Source organism: Danio rerio, chromosome 11, assembly GCF_049306965.1.
Source record: "Danio rerio strain Tuebingen ecotype United States chromosome 11, GRCz12tu, whole genome shotgun sequence".
Taxonomy (NCBI): domain Eukaryota; kingdom Metazoa; phylum Chordata; class Actinopteri; order Cypriniformes; family Danionidae; genus Danio; species Danio rerio.
Window position 1 is genome coordinate 20,189,734 of NC_133186.1, and position 20,841 is coordinate 20,210,574.

The 20,841-nt window shown below is 34.1% G+C and overlaps 1 protein-coding gene across 7 annotated transcripts in view; it reads left to right on the forward strand.

The window, feature by feature from the left end:
- The first annotated feature begins 4,726 nt into the window (after window positions 1-4,726).
- The window catches only part of LOC110440097 (uncharacterized), a 35,753-nt gene continuing 19,638 nt past the window's right edge, over window positions 4,727-20,841 (forward strand). For 2 of the 7 annotated variants that reach the window (XM_073916617.1, XM_073916615.1), the window contains exons 1-4: window positions 4,727-4,776; window positions 6,410-6,472; window positions 9,784-9,844; window positions 16,208-16,253. The gene's annotated coding sequence lies outside the window, so the exon portion shown is untranslated. Of the gene's footprint in view, window positions 4,777-6,409; window positions 6,473-9,783; window positions 9,845-14,777; window positions 14,872-16,207; window positions 16,254-20,841 lie in introns of those variants that run through there. The other 5 variants (XM_073916616.1, XM_073916618.1, XM_073916614.1 and 2 more) reach the window with 3 other exon arrangements.

The following is a 20,841-nucleotide window of genomic DNA, read 5'->3' on the forward strand; positions in this document are numbered from 1 at the left end:
TTTGTTTCTTGGCTCTCCATTTTAGACTGGTTATTATTTGGTTTGTCTTAATTCATTTGTAGAAACTTGACTGACACGTTACATTTAGAATTATGGATTTTTCTTTTCTTTGGCGTTTGGTTTATCTTCATATTAGACCCAAATGATGTATAACCATAGCGTGTGTATTGCTCAGAGTGAACATATGCCATCCATAAGCCAGTAGAGCTGAAGTTCTTATTTCTGTTTAAAAAATAAATAAATGTGTGGGTTTTTTTTTATTTTTTTTTTTTATATATATATATTTTTTTTTGTCTTAAACCAACGAGAAAGTTATTCTGTTTAGAACTAGACTATTTTAGATCAATTTTTTTTTTAGCAAGAGGAAATTCTAATGTTTTCCTGGCTTTTAATTGCATTTAATGCTGTCTCAATGCATCATGACGTTTTGCAACATGTCAAGCACTGCTTGAGTGGTTAAGCTTAACCATTTGATCTATATATATATAGTGAATAAACTTTTTTCCTTTGAAAGTGGGAAGTGTATCTGCCTCTGGTGATCTGATAGAGAAAAATGAGTGATTAAAAGAATTGTAACACCTTTAATGTGCACTACACAGCTTTAATTTGTCTGACTAAGGACTATGATTATGTACATTCCAAATATTTGTAAATCAATTTATATTTTGCCTGTGTATAAAAGTAATTAAACACAGATGCCATCTTTCATGAACCACTTTTTTTTCTTTCATTTTGATAAGTTATAGGCTCCAAGAAATTAGTTTCTTAAACTCTTGACTATTAGTCTTAGACTATTTGAAACCATGACAATTATTTATTAATCTCATTCAAGGGGTTATTTATTTTTTGTGGAATTTGTCTAAATATGTTGTGTACTTTTACGAGACAGAATCTTAAACATTATGTGAGCATACATATTTGGAGCAATCCTTTTTCTTTTACATTGTTTTTGTTGGCAAACAAGCTTTAGTTGCATATACCAAAACCTAGATTTTGAAGTGTCACTGACTATGTTTACATGGACAACAATAATTTAATTTTGATGCAATTAAGGCAATACTCTGATTAGGAGTTAACCATGTAAACAGTGAGTTTTGATTAATCAGATTAAGGTCATAATCGAACTAAAGAGGAATCGAATTAAGACATGCGTAGTATGCCAAATTTAGTTGCAATATTGAAGTGCAGTACAGACATGTAAACACCTTAATTGAATTGTTACCGTCATGTAGGGCTTTTCGCAGCGTTTTGCTACAAGATAGTCCACACACATGCATACACACACAAGTAGCTGTTTGACACTCTTTGGACCTACCCAGTCAGTGCAGACCACAGACACCTGCATTATGAAATGTGGAGGTTTTTTCTTCCATTCAGCATGCGGCATGATCTTCCATTAAAACAGAACTCTTCCACCGGTTCATAGTTGCATCCAATATCTCTTGTCATGGAGGGCGTGCATGAAATGATCGTGAATGAAAGTGAAAGTGCCAAACCGCAGTTAAAATCAACAAATAAAAAATTTAACACCTAAAATTACATGAAACTATGGAGGAAATGCAGATAGCGCGGGGACGATAATCGAATGATCTGCTATAACATGTAAAAGAGGATTATGAAATTAACACTCAAAAAGTCACTCATGTAAATATCTTAGTACTATTATTCTCTTAATTAGATTAAAGCAAATAATTTGATTACTGGTGTCCATGTAAACGTAGGCTGTGTTAAAGGGCCATGAAACCATCTCAGCAGGGTGTTTTCACACAGTTTGAAAAAAGTCAGAAAAGTGGGTCCAGCTGTTTAGGTAGTGTTGAGTGGAGAAATAGTGAAGGGTTTACATGAAAAGGGGAGTTTCAGTTTGAGCACGCGTTGATTTTTACAGAGCCAAAACAACACAAAGACATACGGGAGATGGACAGACTATGTTTACATGTACATCAGTAATCAAATTATTTGCCAAATTATTAATTTGTTGACTTTAACTGCAGTTTGACACTTCTATTCAGGAACATTTTAAGCATGCCCTCCGTGACATATTGAAAGCGGGGAACAGCTGGAACAGTGTAGTTTTAATGGAATTTCTGATATCGCTAGCAGTATGGGAGGGAAAAAAACTCTGCATTTCTTGGTACCTCAGATCACTCTGTAGGTGCAGAGAATATTATCAATAAGCCGTTTGTGTATAGACTATCCTGTCACAAAATGAGGCAAAAATCCTACACGTGAGGAATAGTTTGATTAAGGTGTTTACATGTTTACACTCGGAGAGGAGCATTTACAGCGAATCTTTCATAATATTTTAGGGATATTAACGTCCTGCAAACTTAGTAACTAAATCATTTTGACTTAGGTCTGTCTTTAAAAAGTGAGAGTACTGCTGACGACCTCTGAATAAACATAATCAATGAATACTAATCACACACTTACCACATTTGTAGAGACAGCACAATCATCACCAACTGGAACCGCATCATTTTTTAAAAGCAGACAAGTGGCAAATTCGGGTTTCCCCATTTCTAGATGCGAAAAGCTCTTGGGTAAAAAATGTTTCTTACAAATGTAGTTTTTCGCATGTTAGCAGACCACTGTAATTCACACATGAGTCCAGCTGCGCTTTCATAACGGGGAATTTAAAAAAGACGAATCCTTCTTTGCAGCACATTTATAAATGCTACACTGACGACCCGTGTATCCAAACAATTCTTCTTCCACTTGCTTTAATTACGGTTGGCAACACAATGTGGCGTCTCTCTTTCATCTGAACATATTGTTGAAGTTGCATCTCATTCACAATAGAGTGTGCTGATTGGTTCAAATCAAGTCAGAATTCAAAAGACTTAAATTCTTTTATATACAGAAAATTTTTAAATTTTTTATAAAATGCTCTATCTGCATATGAAGACTTTACAATCACTGGTCCAACGGTATTAAACTGAAGGTTGCAAGGTTGTGCGTCAAGTTTCACAGATCTCTGCATTGGAATGTTCAAGCTTGGTGAACTTGGTCACTTAGTGAGCAGCAAAATCACATCACTTGACTGCGTGAGACCAATCGGAGATCAAAACATGACATGAATTTAAAATATGAAGCACTTGCTTGCTTTTTAAAATTCCGCCCCTTTTCACAGCGCTGAACGACAGAATTTTACAAACTCAAACTCTAGCATGACCGCAGCTTCACACATTTTGGCTGCATGCGAAACCGTCTTCTCAATAAGTAGGTACTCAATTTCAACAGGTACCTACTTAACAGATATATTTGGGTATGCACACATCAACATAGCATCATTTTTGTGACACTGTACAACAATAACTATTCTTATGTTACTGTGAGGGCTAAGTTTAGCATTGTGTTAGATGTTAATAAAATGTAATGAGTAATTTAAAACCTTTCTAAAATACTTAGTAAAAGTTTGTTTCAGCAGCTTTGTGAACAGAAAAAACTCTTAGCCAAAAACTTTCGCTCTTCAGCAGATATTTTAAAGACTTGAACAATGTTTATTTACTCTTGAAATTAGCAATATGTGCTCCTGCACCAACTGAGAGATTGAATAATAAAACAACAACTATTAAACTCACCATAATTCATTTTTAATAGTCAAAAACAGTTCTCAATGATGAAATATACATTATATTTTTAAAAACCTAGTAATAAGCAATTTTAATCTCTCTCTCTCTCTCTCTCTCTCTCTCTCTCTCTCTCTCTCTCTCTCTCTCTCTGTTTGTATGGTAAATATTACAATTTATTATAACTTACGGAGTCCTTTTATTGAAGGAACTGATGCCTGTGTCACTGTCACTGCTTAGAATAAGACAGTGTTAAGGCAGTTAGTTTCAATGTGACATATACTGTAAGTAAACTTTATAAATGTGCCTAAAACATTATTGATGTCCACATTGAGACAAAACAAAAATAATTATATATTTTAAGATCGACCGGTGCAAGTTTCTCTCATTTAAAACATCTCACATTTACATTTTAGTCTGGTACTATTCATAAAGGGCCATGAAACCCCCTCGTTTCAGCAGTGTGTTTTCACACCTCTACTTTGGAAAAAGTCAGAAAAGTGGGCGTGTCCAGCTTTGTTTAGGGGGGAGTGTCGGAGGAAGAAAAGAGGCATGGTGTGGGAGTGTCTATTTGGGTGTATTATGTGTGTGTTTTGGTGAACTACTGGTCAGTGTTGGGGAGTAACTAGTTACATGTAACGACGTTACGTAATTTAATTACAAAATAAAAGTAACAGTAATTAGTTACAGTTACTAAGAAAAATATGTAATTAAATTACAGTTACTTTTGAAAATGTTAAAAATTACAAATGGGGTTACATCTAATATTTTTCTTTAAATCTCTGTGATATGTTGAATAATATTAATCTATTGCTTTGCCTGTTTTTGATATGCACGATGGTTTCTGCTAAGGCCATTTATTCAACCGCTGATGCTTTTAATTTGCGGCGCAACCACGGGCGTAAATCCCGGGGGGAACATGTTCATTGTCCTCCTCACCAAATAAAATATATAAATATATATATATAAATATATATAAACGCACTCTCTATTTTGAAAAATATATGTGTGTATGCCTAAAATAATTGTCTAAGTAAAAAAAACCTGCATTTATTATTTAAAATGCATTTAGAAAGCGTTCACCCCCGCTTCCTCATAGTGGTTTGATCCACCTACTCCTCAAGTACACGCAGCCTGTCACACAGTCACAGACAGACAGACAGACGCAGAAGTTAGGTGTGTGGCTACAGGTCAATGTTGAATTTGAGTAAGTATGGTGTATTAATCACATTAAATAAATCGATTCTCTTCAAAGTTAATGCAGAATAATTTATAAATTAGTTGCGGCAAAAATGCAGATTACCCATGTCCATGAATCTGCTGCATTAGCGGTTAAAATTACTCATGTAGTTAACGTATGCTTGTTTAGCTCGTTGCATACGTTAGTGGCGCACTGCAAAATAATACGCCAAAGTGCATTGTTTCATTAGAGACGACTTGGCATAATGTTAACTTTACATTAACGGCCACAATTAGCATATTGTTTATCTGTGGATTTGCTAAATGAGCACTGTGCTACGTCCAAACTAGCCCCACTTTATTTTTTGTATAATCAATTTCAGTTCTGTTCTTAGGTGACTAAATTAATTTAAAATATAAAATGTCCTTGTTTTTATTGTTGTGATGATTTTTATGATAGTTTTTCATTCTTTATGGAAAGCACTTTGAATTAGCATTGTATATAAAATGTGCTACAGAATAAACTTGCATTGCAGTGTCATGGACTAGATAAAATGATTGAGGTAAAGTTGGTTTTATATTCGCACATTCATTCAGTGACAGCTCCATACATTGTTTATCATGGTACTTTGAATATTTGAACTGAAATCTCATGCAAGTTTGACTTCAAAACAACATTAATAATAATAATAATAATACATTTTATTTGTATAGCACTTTTCCTACATACATGGAACTCAAGGCACTTCACAAACAACAAACAGGCATTGTAAAATAAACCAAAAACTAAATAATGTATATTAGACAATTAAAGCAAAATATATACTCAGATAAAAGCATACATGTACACGCATATATGCATACATCTACACAATCACACACAATATTCTTTACATACATGCACACACACCGTACATGCATATGTACATAAACCTACACGATATAGATAAATTGCATAAACTTCACAAACTTATATTCATACGCAATTTTAAAAAGGTGTTTCTTAAACTTTTTAAAAATAAATTCTGGTGGATTCTTTTACTTAATTTGGGAGACAATTCCAAGATTTTGCAGCATAGTGACTAAAAGAAGTGCCGCCAGATCGCATCACATTTACAAAGTGAAATTCTAAAAGTCGAGTGCTAGAAGAGCGTAACAAACGGTTTGGATTATATTTTGATAAGCAGTCAGAAAAGTAAGACGGTGTCATGTTGTGTAGTGCCTTATAAACTAATAAAAGAATCCTAAAATTTATTCTATTAATGCTGCTGTGATATGTTCTTGTGTCTTCAATTTCAATAAAACTCTGGCTGCTGTATTTTATATCAGTTGCAACGTCTTTATAGAACCTTTAGGTAAACCAATATAATATTAACACTAACTGTATACAATGCTGTACTTTGATAGTTGTTGGATGCTAATATAATTTTACTACTTAGAATTTCCAATGAATACTCTTCTGAGGTTATATTATGAGAGACTGAATGTGCAAATATAAAACCAACTTTACCTCAATGATAAAATGACAGAGAAAAGAAAAATGGACATAAGATCATTTTTCAGTGCAGCAAAACTCCAAGTACAAAAAGTTCACATATTAAGCAATTTGGCTTTCAGAATGAGTGCTTATGAAAATACTAATGTCACATTATCAATCACAGGCAGCGGAGAAAGAAATGATTGAGGAACAGGCAGAGCAGGGTCAGTCAGATGTACAGTGTCAGGTAAGGGTGTTGTGCTTTATTGAAGGGATAATGACAATTCTTTTAGGGGTGAACAATTTTTAAAAATGTTTTCTGAGTTGTGGCTGTTTAGCAGATGAACCTCACAGGCTCGCCAATTTACAATATGATCTCTCAATTTAACAAGTGTAATGTAAACCAGTTAGTTATTATGAATATGGAAAATGTCTTTTCCTGCATTTATTCGGCTTCAGGAGTCAGTCTGTTGACTGTAAACAACACAACAAACAATGCAATAAATAGTTTTCAAGAAAAATTTGCTGTCATTGAACCTGAGAAAAACTTTGAAAATAACCATAATGTAGTCTCCATGCTGTAATATGAACAATAAAACCATTTTTAACTGCGGAGACATATAAGTACAATTCGGCTGTATTATTTGTGTCCCCTTCAAAAAATCTTTAAAAAATTGCTCATAAGAAATGTTATATTTTTTATCCCCGTTATTATTATGTTGCTTGAAATCTTTGTATTAACCAAGTTGAGAATTTTTTTTCTTTCTTTTGACTTGTGGTTTTCTTGTTGTCTCTGGATAATGGATGCCTCTGCCTTTGACATCCTCCATGTGCTCATTTACCCTGGATAATGTTGGTGGCTCAGTGGTGTTGACTGCACCATTTACAGCAGAGGTCTCAAACTCAATTTACCTGGGGGCCGCAGGAGGCAAAGTCTGGGTGAGGCTGGGCCGCATAAGGGATTTCACAAAAACAAGTCCTCAAATGTCATTATTAACAGTTTTAATTATTTCTTCTGAACATGAAGTGTCCTGAACATTAATAGAACATTGAGTGAAGATTATGAACAGTTCTTCTGAACATGGCATCTTTTGCCTACTTCTTGCTGCCAGAGACTTGACAGCGCTTCTTCTCACAAATCTGAACCACATTTGGTTTTAAAGCGGAAGCAGTTGGGAGTATGGCTTGAAGATGATCATCATTAAGTCTAGACCTGTAGTTTGACTTATTGAAGTCCTAGGGAAAAAAGTGGGGGAACTCACTCAAAACTTCCATTCCCTCACCTAAAAAAAAAGGCGTATATATGTATAAATAAAACACCCCCACCACACTCCAGTCTGTACCAGTCTGTATCTACCTATAATATATATAAGATGCATGGCAGGCACGTGCACACATAGGGCTCAACCTGTGCAGAGCACATGCCCTTTTTAGTTTTGCATAGAAAGTGCCCTTCCAAAATGATCAAAAGTGCCCCCGTGACGCGACACACCCTCGGTCCCGCCCTTCAGTAGGCGCGCGATAACATCGCTCTTGAGTATGCGCGCGACAACACAGCTGATCAGAACGCGCGCGACAACGCCCCTCCACACTTCCCGCCCGTCACAGCGTCTAACAAAGGGGCGGGGTGCGTGGTGACGTCACCGGCATCCTCGCCCCTTTGTTTACACGGCGGGCGAGGAATGCCAGTGACCGCTGTGTACGGATAGAATCAGCAGAGCGGAGAGCGCTCTCTCTCCCCGCTCCGCTGATTCTGTCAGTGTACAGCGGTCGGCGCGGGCCACAAAATATTGCACTGAGGGCCGCAAATGGCCCGCGGGCCGCGAGTTTGAGACCCCTGATTTACAGGAAGCTGCTAGGAGAATCAGGTAAGCATTGGCAGTGAATTTCTAGTGTATTAAAAGAAATGGTCGTGCAGTTGACTGTTGACCTCTTCCTCCGGGATACTGAGTGTAACTTAAGGTTGATGTTTGGGGACCGAGAAGTGATTCTTTCCTGCCCAATAGTACCAGCACCAACCATTCCTCCAGCTCCCCCTACCGCACCCATTCCACAAGGGTATCCAGTTTTCCCCTATGAAGTGATCTGGTGGAATTCTTATTTGAACCAGGCTACTCCCACTGTGCCACCCACTACAATTGCTGCTACAAGCACCTCAACCATTTTGGTACCCTGCAGCACCAATAAAGCCTCAGTCTTGGTAACCCGTGGCACAATACCCGTAGCACCACCGAATTGTCATTCAGGGAACCCTGCTGTACCACCAAAGCCTCAGTTTTGGTACCCTGCAGCACCACCAAAGACCCAGTCCTGGTACCCTACAGCACTAGTAAAGCCTCAGTCCTGGGACCCTCCAACACCACCACATTATCAACAGTCTTGGTACTCAAGAATTCCTTCTAGTTATGAATTTCCACAATATCAATCCACTGCACCTTCAACCATATCCAGTTCATTTAATGTCCTTTCAGTCAGTTGTATACTGGTTTAAAAACCCCTACTGGCCATAGTTCCCTCACAAGTTCATCTCCAATCCCAATAGTCTTAATTCTGCTTGGAAGGATTCTTTCTACATGTCTGGTACCTTGTCTTCAGTTTCACTTTAAGCCTAATAAAATGTGAACCGTTTTTCAGGCTGCTTATGGTGGTGGTTATGCTTTAGTGAAGCAATACCACATGAGGTGTGTTTATTAATATTATTATTATTAAATATTATTATTATTATTTTAAGCACAATTAAGTAGTTTTGGAGACTATTTTGGTCAATTAATTTTTTTGTGTAAATTAAATAATTGCAATTTATACCATTCAACTTCCTTTAGGAATAATTAGCTTTACTTTTATTGTACACTTGACTGTACAGTGTCTACTTGTAGGCCTATTAAATATTAAAATCACCCTGCCATCTTTCATGAAAAGAACTTCGTTTTACTGTGAGTGCTGTTTTAAAATTAATCACAATGTCTCCAAAGCATGTGATATTACCCCCATGTTGTGTACCAGACAACTCAATGTCGGATTTCTTTTTACCAACTACTTGGATATGACATCTAGATTGGCGCTAGAAGTAAGATATCTGACCAGTGAAGAGTGAAGAACCTTGACTTTAGTTAAATGTCGTCACCATAGAATTATACGTTTCTATCATGACATTTTTGTCAAACTTGAGTTAAACACATATTCTTTTGAAATGACAACTTGTTTCCATTATGGGATGCTAATTATAAGTTGTTTCGATTTTAGAATTTTTATTTAAAAAAAAAGACAAATGTTACACACATACTGTTTGATATATGGAATGCAAAATCTTTGAAGATCAATATCTCAAAATAATTCAGAACACAGACAGAACCATATAATTCCAAGGCGGCGATTTGTCATTTGACGTAAATGGTGAAAAGTTCTTCATAAGTGAGACTAGCATAATTGGCACTTGAATCATGAAATATTTAAATCTCACTTAGTGGAAAAAACTGTGGTGTGCAATATACTGGAAGGCATTAAGTTCTAAGTGGGACATTTCACTGCTAAAATTCTGACCTCTGACTTTGTCTGCAGTCCAGCCATACTTCTGTGGTTACCTTTTTTTGAAGGCCCATGTCAGGATGAAGGTCAAGGGGTAAGCGAATGTGCAAAGCTAGACCTATCACATACCCTTGATACAAGTAAAAACTGACATAAAAAATCAAAGACTGAGCTGATGATCAGCATCATTGTATTAACACAATCTGATTAAATAATTTTTTCTGTGAGATACTTAAACAGGATATTAAGCATATTAGCATCATTATTAACAATATCTGACGTAAGATCTGACTAATTGCTAATATATGAAGTGCTTTTGCAAGGTGTAATCTTTCATTATTATATCCTTCTCACTTTATCAACTGTTTCAGAAATATTACATTTAAAATCAAATACAGTCTCCTGTTGCTCTATTGTATGCAATTAGGTTTGTCCAATTCTAACATCACATAATGTTGTCTTCTTTTTTTATTCCCAACTATTTTTCTTCCAACAATTATTGGAGTATATTGAAAATGTTCTTTATTCTCACCATCCCAATCACTTTGTCAGCTATAGGGACTATTTTGAGGTACTGCGTAAATAGTATCATTGCACCGGCTGCACCTCATTACATTAATTCTTCATTTACATTTATCTACAATCTGTTGATCATGCAATTGATATCTTCCAGTCTATTAAAATAACAAAAAATCTAAATTCACATATTTGTACCAGATTTTCTTCATATATTTGTAACTTAACAGTCTTAGCTTTCTCCTTAAAAAAAAATAAAATAAAATAAATAACTAAAACTCTTAATCCACGATTGCATTACAACTACAGCGTTCTGCACACTTTTTTATAAAGACAACAAATTTCTACTTGTTTTCTAATCGCTTATAAAACATTATTAAAACATTATTTATCATATTGTTGAAAGCATTAGGGCTGCATTCACTGCCTTGACGAACAGTGCTGCAACAACGAATCGATAAAAATCGATTACTAAAAGCATTGACAACGAATTTCATTATCGATTCGTTGTGTCGCGCGACACGGAGACGTTTGATTTAAAAAAAAATACTTTAGCTCAGCGCAGAGCAGAGTAAACACGGCACCTCTCCGTCTCTAGTTCACTGATAGAGTTCAGCACCTCAAGAAGACAGGAACAGGGGCGGACTGGGACAAAAAACAGCCCTGGCACTGTAGCCACACCAGCCCACATTACCACACCAACACAGCCCCACCCTCGGACACGCATATTCGTTACTTATATTTGGTGTACAGATGGTCAAATACTATAAGCAGTACCTTTCTGTAAACATTTAATGTATGTGACCGGAACAAAAACAACTAATTTATAACAAATTTATACATACACTGTTAACCCTTACTGTAGATTATGCAGTAAATAATTGTAAAATAGCCAGTGTTTAGCTGTAATGAAAAGAAACAGTATTTTACTGTAAAAGGAGCAGGATTTGTATGAAATTCTGTAGTGCAAAGAATAAATTTCAGCAATTTACTCTATGTGCCATTACAGATATTTACTGTAATAATAAATGGTAAACTACTGTTCAACCATTACTGCCCCATCTACTCTGATGCTTTATGTTGCTATTTATATTTATTTTATATTTATATATATATATATATATATATATATATATATATATATATATATATATATATATATATATATATATATATCAGAGGTGTGGACTCGAGTCATGTGACTTGGACTCGAGTCAGACTGGAGTCATGAATTTGATGACTTCAGACTCGACTTGACAAAATATAAAAAGACTTGCAACTTGACTTGGACTTGAACATAAATGACTCGGACTTTCACTTGGACTTGCGCCTATTGACTTGTAAAGACTTGCTAATTTCTATAAAAAGCCCAAAGATAAAAAGGATGTTGACACAGAACGCTCTGGTGTGTGTGCGTGTGTGACCGAGAGCATGCACGCATACTTTCGACCACTAGCGCTTTGTGGCGCACTTCCGTGTTTTTGCACCAGCGGGAAATTTGAAGATGCCATTTTCCTTCTGACTCGGAGAGTGAAATAAACACATCCGCGATATGCTCCTTTTGTTTTATTCAGCGGATTTACAACATCTGTCAAAGGTAAGAGACTTTACTACTCGCAATGTGTTACTGTTGTGCAAAAGCATTGTTTTACTGTTGTGTATAAGTCAATGAACTTCAGTTTTTTTTAAAACCAAATTTACCCTCTCGTGATTTATATCATATAATTATGAATGAACATGGCTGTAATTTATGTTTTTGCATTTGGTCGTTTGTGTCAATGCGCATATTATGTTTTATCTTTGTGTTTTGCCCATCCTCTGACAGTATTTTCTAACTATTTAATTAGTAGTAACATTAATTACATGCCATAATAACTAGATATAATTTATTTTTAAAGCTATTAAAACTACAAAAAAAAAAAGTTTTTTGTTATTTTCTGGTGACATTTTGCAATAAGGTTTCTTTAGTTAATCTATGTACTAACATGAACTAATAATGAACTATACTTCTAAACCTTTATTAATTATAGTTTAACATTTACTATTGCATTATTACAATTTAAAGTTATGCTTGTTAACATTAATGTTAATGCACTGTGAGTTAACAAGAATTAACCAATAATTTTATTTCCATTAATTAAAGCATAAAATAATGAATACTGTAATGAACTGCACTGCATTGTTTGTTCACATTAGTACGTGCATAAACTTAATTAATTAATACAACCTTATTGTAAAGTGTTACATTTTTCATATTTTGGATTAATACTATTAATTTTATTTAGTATTTAAAACCTTAAAGGTATTTTTATTATTGTTGATGTTATGCCTCTTAGCAATATTTTAGTCCTCTATATGGTTTTTAATTAAATTTTTTATTGCGAGATTGTAATGTAATGCATATATATTGTTGAATTTCTGTTTGTTTGTTTTTCTGTATTTCCCCCTCTATATTTAAGGATTATCTACTATTTTTAAAGTACTTAAAACCAACCTCTAATAAAAAATACAATTAACAATCACATTTTGTTTCATGAGTGTCTTTGTTCCTGTTTTGTAGGACTCTTATTTTAACAGATTTCATTTGGAAACACTTGACTGATCATTCAATTAAAGTTTTACCTTTATTATTCCATCACTCAATGAGATCATTTAATTGTGAGTTGAATTACTCCATTTGTAATTGTTTTTAAATAAACTAAAAACGAAGACTTGTTTTATTCAGTTTGTTGAATGTGAACTTCTCTACTTTACATATTAAAAGATATTTAAAACCACTATGAATGTATTTAAACTAATATTTAAATTTATATAACTGTTTCACTGTGGGTATTTCTATTTTAATTTATTTAGCACATTTATTGGCTATTCAAACATGAAAACAAGTTTTAGATACTTTGTGGCTCTAATAAATGGTTAAACATAACAATATCCCTGCAGAAATATCCAGCTTAAACCTGCCTAGGCTGGTAAGCTGGTTTTAGCTGGTCGACCAGGCTGGTTTTAGAGGGGTTTTGGTCATTTCCAGGCTGGTTTCCAGCCTATCCAGCCTGGTCTTAGCTGGTCAGGCTGGAAACTGACCAGCAAAATCCAGCTAAAACCAGCTTGACCAGCCTGGTTTAAGCTGGTTTTAGCTGGTCATCTCCCAGCCTGACCAGCTAAGACCAGGCTGGAAATGGCTGGAAACCAGCCTGGAAATGGCCAAAACCCCTCTAAAACCAGCCAACCAGCCTAGGCTGGTTTAAGCTGTTTTTTCAGTAGGGATTTTTGACAAAATGTTCTAAAATGATTGTGTACAAGTGCCTAAGTGGGATTCGAACCCCGTTCTTTATGAAAAGAAAGAAAAATCTGATTGGCTCTGACATTACTTTCACCAGTGGGCAGGTACTTCAATCTGATTTGCTGGTCTCTCACGCGTGTATTCAGTCTCTCTGCGTTTGCTTGAGTTTTGTCCACACTGGCGCTTCATAATTTTCCTGCTTTTGCTCTCAAGAGATCCTCCTGATAAATTGATTATTCCAGAATGTTGATATGGTTTATATATTGCTAAACTATTTAGTAACAATACACGAAAAACTATGAGGTTAAGGTAAATTCTATAATAAATACTAGTGTTTTTGAGAGTTAGGTATACTGCCTATGTTTAAGCCTAGTATTATTTACAAGTTGTTAATGAATGCTTCAGCATACTGTAGTATTAAGAATAGTGAGCTAATAAAATGAAATACAGAGTGTAGTTTTACTACAGTAAAGTGTGGTGAATTGTAGTATAATATACCCAATACTGTAAAAAAAACTACAGCACTGGGTCATTTGTTTATACTACACTTGTGTTACCATAGCAACTATAATATTACCCCAACAGATTAATTAAAGTACTTTACTATAGTACTGTTCAAAACCCTGTCCATGCCAATAGATGTGTTCAGGGGCCCTGTGGAACAGCTTTTCCTCAAAATGAAGAGGATGACATGGAAAATGTCCTCCACAATCCCATCAATAATGTGGAAGACAGCAGAGACTAGTTCACTTTATTTTAGTTGCCATGATAAAATGGGATTGATAGTGAGATTTATTTAAAGAGTGAATAGTACAGTAGGCTATAATGCCAAATCAAGTTTTTCCTTATTTTTATCACAGTTACATTTCTGCTTGCGTTAGTTATATTTTTTGTTTAAATGTTTTTTATTTGATTAGTATGGTGAACCTTTTGGATGTTTAGTAAATGTTTGTAAAACAAAATGCATTCTTTACATCCAACCTCCATTATCTGTGTCTTTAAGTGTTTGAAACTGGAAATATCTCATCATAAAACATACAGCCAAAATGTTATGGTTTATTAGATAAAAAATTTAATATGTAAGTCTATTTTAGTATTTTGGTTTTTGTTAATAAATAGTGCCTCAATATAAATCATATCAAAAAGCACAAAAGGAAGAGGAAACACAAGACACAAATTCTATAATCTTTGAGAGCGCGCAGGAAAATGTGTGCGTGAGCAGTGCATATTTGAGAGGGAGAAAATTTGCGCGTGAGCAGCGTATATTTGAGAGCTCGCAAGCAGTTTTGTCCACAGAGGAAATCGGTACACGAGCATCACACAAGGTAGAGAGCAAAGTTCTTCATTGTTATGTGAAGAAAACAACGTTATTGTTTGTATGAAGTAGCCTACTTCATTTAGAATATGTGCTACCATTTTACATTGCTGCTAGACAGATTTGCACCTCCATCTCTTTAGCACACACGAGATTCAATTGACAAAATACCAATTTCACTCAATTTTACTTTGCAGCATACAGGAGTTGTTGGTCTACTGCTGCCTCATTGAGGTTGTTTATGTAGTTTTAGTTAATCACAAGTTGATCACTGAAGACATAACATAGCACAACTAAACTAAACAGCTAAACTAAACTAAACTAGACAGCAGTAGACCTGCAATTTCTGTGTGATGTGAGGCAAAATGGAGTCTTTTTTTGGTGGAACTCATTCTTGTGCAATAGGCTGTGTAGACGAGACGCAGCACTGTTTAGCACTTTTTCAGAAAATTACATTTGTATCTTTATATATCTAAGCAATGTTCTTTCATTAAAAAAAGGTTTGTTTATTAAATACAGATCTTACAGCCATACATAATCTGTTTAAATTTTATTTTTCGGTTAAAAAGACTCGAAAATCAAACTATAGGACTTTGGACTTGACTTGAGACTTGTTGCCTTTGACTAGGGACTTGACTCGGGACTTGCCTGTCTTGACTCGGGACTTGAGGGCAATGAATTGAGACTTACTTGTGACTTGCCAAACAATGACTTGGTCCCACCTCTGATATATATATATATATATATATATATATATATATATATATATATATATATATATATATATATATATATATATATATATACTGTTCAGTTTTGGTATGTGAATGGTCAGTATTGAGGGGAGAGTGGAACATTGCATTGATGATAAGCTGGATTTCACTACAGCCATCTCTGTGTTTTCTTTGGTTCCTTTTATGTTTTTAACATTGAGTATCAGGAGTCAACCAATGCCACAGAGCTTATTAAAAGGTATGAAAAGATATGGACGAGATGCATTTAAAGGCAAAAATATTCACACAGAGCAAAGAAATTTTCACAATAATTCTTATAACTTTGTTTACTTTTCCTATACTTAATCTAATTTAATCTAATTGCCTAGTTTGACCTATAGTTAAGATTTCAAATTGCACTTTCAACTGAATATTAGTATTTTGCTAAATAACTAGTAAAAATGTGTTATTTAAAAAAATATATATCTTAAACAACACGCACATACATTTTTGCAGACACTCAATGAATTTGTCTGGAAAACTGGCAAGTAAAAGTGGCATTAACAGTATAAAGGCTTTCCTAAATAAATGTATAAATCATGTTATTTGTTGTGTTTTTTATTATTACTACAGATTTAGAACGACATGAGAATCAGATATTTTTTTTGCTTTGGATAAGGTTTGTATATTTTTATTGTTTTTATTAAACGATATGTGCATAATTGTGATAAATTTAGGCAGTTGCTTTGAAATATGCTATGTACCAGGGGTGTCAAACTCCTTTAAGGCCGCAGCCTAGTAGAATTTAGTTCCAGCCCTGCTTCAACACACTACCTTTAGATTTAGTTTGATCAGGTGTGTTTAATTAAGGTTAAAGCTTAACTGCAGTTACTCTGTAGATTATGCAGTAAATAACTGTAAAATAGCCAGTGTTTTGCTGTAATGAAAGAAACAGTATTTTACTGTAAAAGGAGTAGAGTTTGTATGAAATTGTGTACACTGTAAAAAAAATCTGTAAAATAACAGTTAAATGACTGTATATTTTAACAGATTTTTTCCGTATACACGTATTACGGGTGTTTTTCCGTTTATATACATTTTCGAATTGCATTGTGGGAAGGGGATCGCAGCTCAGACAGCGTTTGATGGACACCGGGACATATTTCTTCCTCAGTTTTTTCCCTGGTAAGTACGATTAATAAAACATATAACAATATTTTAGTTAAAAGACTGCTTTATTACCTTTTATCGTTATTTAAAATGATTTTTGTCTTTTATGAAGCGCCCATGGAAAGTACAGCAGTGAATTAACTTACGTTTAATATTGTTAATAAGATCAGACTTTATTTCATTAAGATCAAACTGAGCTATGAGTGGTTAAATGTAATTTAAACAAGCATTTACCTAATGATTTTTTACCTTTTTATGCGTTTTTCTCATCAGTAAATATGATATCTGTTCATTTACAGTTGTTTGTCCGTATTTTTCTAAACTGCCGTGCGCGGGAAGTGGCGTGACGTCCAATCACCCACTCACTCCCTCTGCACCTGACTGGATTAACGGTAAACGTCAGTTTGTCTGTAAGAGTGTAAAAGGTATGTTAATTATTTTATAGAAATATAAATGTTTTCTTTGTACAGTGCATTGAACAAGGGATAGCATTCAAAGTTTGTGTCACTGTGTAGTTTGGTTGATATACGTTACCTTTAATGAACACTAACGTTAACGTGTTTCAAACGCTCGTAACACCTGACCGTCTGTGTTTGTTTGCATATTAATGACTAATTTCATTTTTTTACTGACGTTATCAAATGTTAGCTTTAGTTTGACCGACGTATTAAGGCTGTGTGACCGAGTTTCAGTGGAACAGCTTTACTGGTTTTTAAGTAAGTTATAAGTTAGACTCGCGTGAATTGGAGGCATTTGTAACTCGGTATGAGGGGAAATACACACTCGTAAAGTTTTTATTAGTGGTGGGCCGTTATCAGCATTAACGTGCTGCGTTAACGCGAGACTTATCGCGCGATAAAAAAAATATATATATCGCCGTTAATCTATTCTCAACGTTGGGTTGGGAGCTGGGTGACTTTCATACTTTGATATTTTAGCGCGGATGTATACCTGACCGGTGAGCCGTCTGACAAACAAGTGCCCTTATGAATCAAATCAGCAGGATGCCTGACTTTAACTGCAGTTCGGCAGTTTCACTTTAACTCATGAACATTTCATTCATCCCGCGTGACAAACTGGGGTAATAGACGCAAATAAGAAGCAATAACTGATGAGAGTGTTATGGAATTTAATAACGCTCGCCAAATGGAACGGAAAAAAAAACTTCCGCATTTCGCGACGCGTGTTTGTGTGTACAGAGATAACAGAGTGATACAGTACGTGTGTGACATTTAAAAGTATTTATAGTGTTTACACTGTCATGCGTTTTCGGCCTCAAATACAACGTGTACCTTAAAGCACACAATTAAATGTTTGTTGTAGTCGAGTTGAACTGTCATTGATATTTATTTGTTCACTTTTAAGAACCTCAAGGGCAGCTAATATGAAGATATAAAGATGAGTTGTTCTTCCACAGTCTTAAAATTCTTCAAACTAATTGTCAGTTCGATTCATTATAGCAAACAATACTTTCTTTACTATTAGGAGATCAGGAGTTTTATTTTAATGAAACCTTGATAATAGAGTGAACTACACATGGTGTTATCGCAAATGAAATCTTTTTATGTAGATTTTAAGTGAGTTTTATTTGCACAAATAAGGTTCACTGATATTTTGCTTTGTTGACTTTCAGGTTCTTTCATTTTGGTTATAAGTACATGTTACAGGTAAATTCTTAGATTCAATCCAAACTGAATTTGAATTAATGCGGACAAATGAAATAAAATACACCTGGGATTTTAAATGTTTTCATTTTTTTATTATTCACAACGTTTGTGAAGTCTAAATGTAGACGGTCTCAAACTGAATGAGTGTTATTTTTGTTGTAGGTGTGTTGGTGTAAAAATTGATGCTGACTGGTTAGTACTGCATTTTTAACCATAACAATAATGATTTATATATAGCATTGCATCTATTGTCATTTTACCAAGAATGTGTTTGCTCTTTCAGAACTCAGGCAGTTGTGCTGGACCCTCTGTACCTTATACAGGAGATGACTGTAAACTTTCAAGTTTAAGAGGTAAAATGTTCAGGGTTTTTCAGTTTGATTTTGAGTGTTTTGTAGATATAAGGTTCACTGATATATGATATAAGATTTGCTTTATGTTTATGTTGTCATTTTAGTTATAAGTACAAGGTACAGGTACATTTTCACAGCAATCTAAATTAAAATCTTAAATCTTACATTCAATCCAAACTGAATTTGAATTAATATGGACAAATTAAATAAAATACACCTGGGATTTTAAATGTTTTAATTTTTTTGTTATTTACAAAGTTTGTAAAGTATAAAAGTAGACTATGTGCAGCATGTTTCAAACTGAATGAGTGTTATTTTTGTTGTAGGTGTGTTGGTGTAAAAATTGATGCTGACTGGTCAGTACTGCATTTTTATAAATAATACAAAAAATTAAAATAAAAAATGATTTATATTTAGCATTGCATCTATTGTCATTTTACCAAGAATGTCTTTGCTCTTTCAGAACTCAGGCAGTTGTGCTGGACCATCTGTACCTAATACAGGGGATGACAGTAAACTTCCAAGTTTAAGAGGTAAAATGGTCAGGGTTTTTGTTTGATATTGATGCTTTTATTTTTATTATTTGGCAAACCAATTACTTGTACCTATATTTTTACTAAGTGTTTACATGAACACATTTTGCTTCAGTAAGTTTTGAATTTTGTTAACATGTATTCAAACTAAAAAGTACTGGGTTGATGTGGGTGTTTTATCTGGGTTTTTTAAGCTGCTACTGTAATCTGTTAAATAAACCAAGCAGTTATTTATTATTATTATTTATTTTTGCATCATTTGAAATGTTACAAGTTCTTTATTTTGGTAATGTCTGTTTAAAGTGATAAGGAAATAACTGGTCCACTGCTGAATCTCTTTTCTTTTCTCTCTTAGCCACCTGATGATGAGAGAGACAATTTCAATGTGGGCATCTTGATGGTGAGCCAGGCCTTCATGCTGATTTTGTGACCGTTTAATCTATTTAGCGTCATTGTAATAACTTTATTTCAGGATGCAAAACTGGCTAAAAATCTACTTTAAATTTCAACATTAATTGTATGATAGTGTGGTTGATTTAACATTTTATTTAATGTTGGGTTCATTGTAAAAAAATAAGATTTAATTTTGGTTGAATAAATGCTGATTTTGGGACAGTTTTGTCTATTTATTATCATAGAATTACCATTATTTCAGGGTGGAAAACTGCCTAAAAATCAGTGGTGACTTTTTAACGTTGTTTCAATGATAGTTTGATTGATGTTTTAACATTTATTCAATGTTAATTTAACGTAGGTTTGCTCTCTGGGTAAGAACTAACTTAAAAAATGCGAAAAACTTATGTATGTGCCACTTGAATTTTGTATCACATGTTATTGGCATGTTATGGAATTTAACTATGGCAAATAAGTGAGAGGAGATGGAAAGCTATGATGTCTACACGTTTTCCTGAAACATTTTCAAGGTCAATTCTTTCTTGTATAAAGATAGTGGAAAAGAAAGAAATGTAAAACAAAATGGTTTATAATTTTTTTACATTTTTTTTCTTTCCTTTATTGTTTTTTTTTTTGCCTTATTTTTGTTCTTGCACTATAATTATTTCTTGTAATATTTGATTAAGTAAATATATATTTTTTAATTTCTTTTAAATTATGTAGCAGACATGTATTTGAATAATTTTACATAATAATTATAATATTTATAATATTATTAATAATATTAATAATTTAACATATAGGTGTGCATATATGTACCCATATATGTACATGTAATATAGGAAAACAGCCAATTTTATATTTGTCACATATTTCAAAAACCTAAATCAAAACCTATATTAAACCATATGTTTATATAGGTTCTTTCCATGTGGACGTGTACCAGACCCAACACACAACTCACTTTTCTTTTCTTTTTTCAGAAGAAGAGTCCACAGTCACAATAACAAGATCATTGAGCTGTCCCCTAATTGTGGTGAGCTACATGTTTAGTCTCTTATGTGCTAAACATTATGTAGCCTAAGGAAGCAGCCCTGACTCTGGAGTTTATATGAAGGTATGTTTTTACATTTTTAAGTTTATTTCATTTT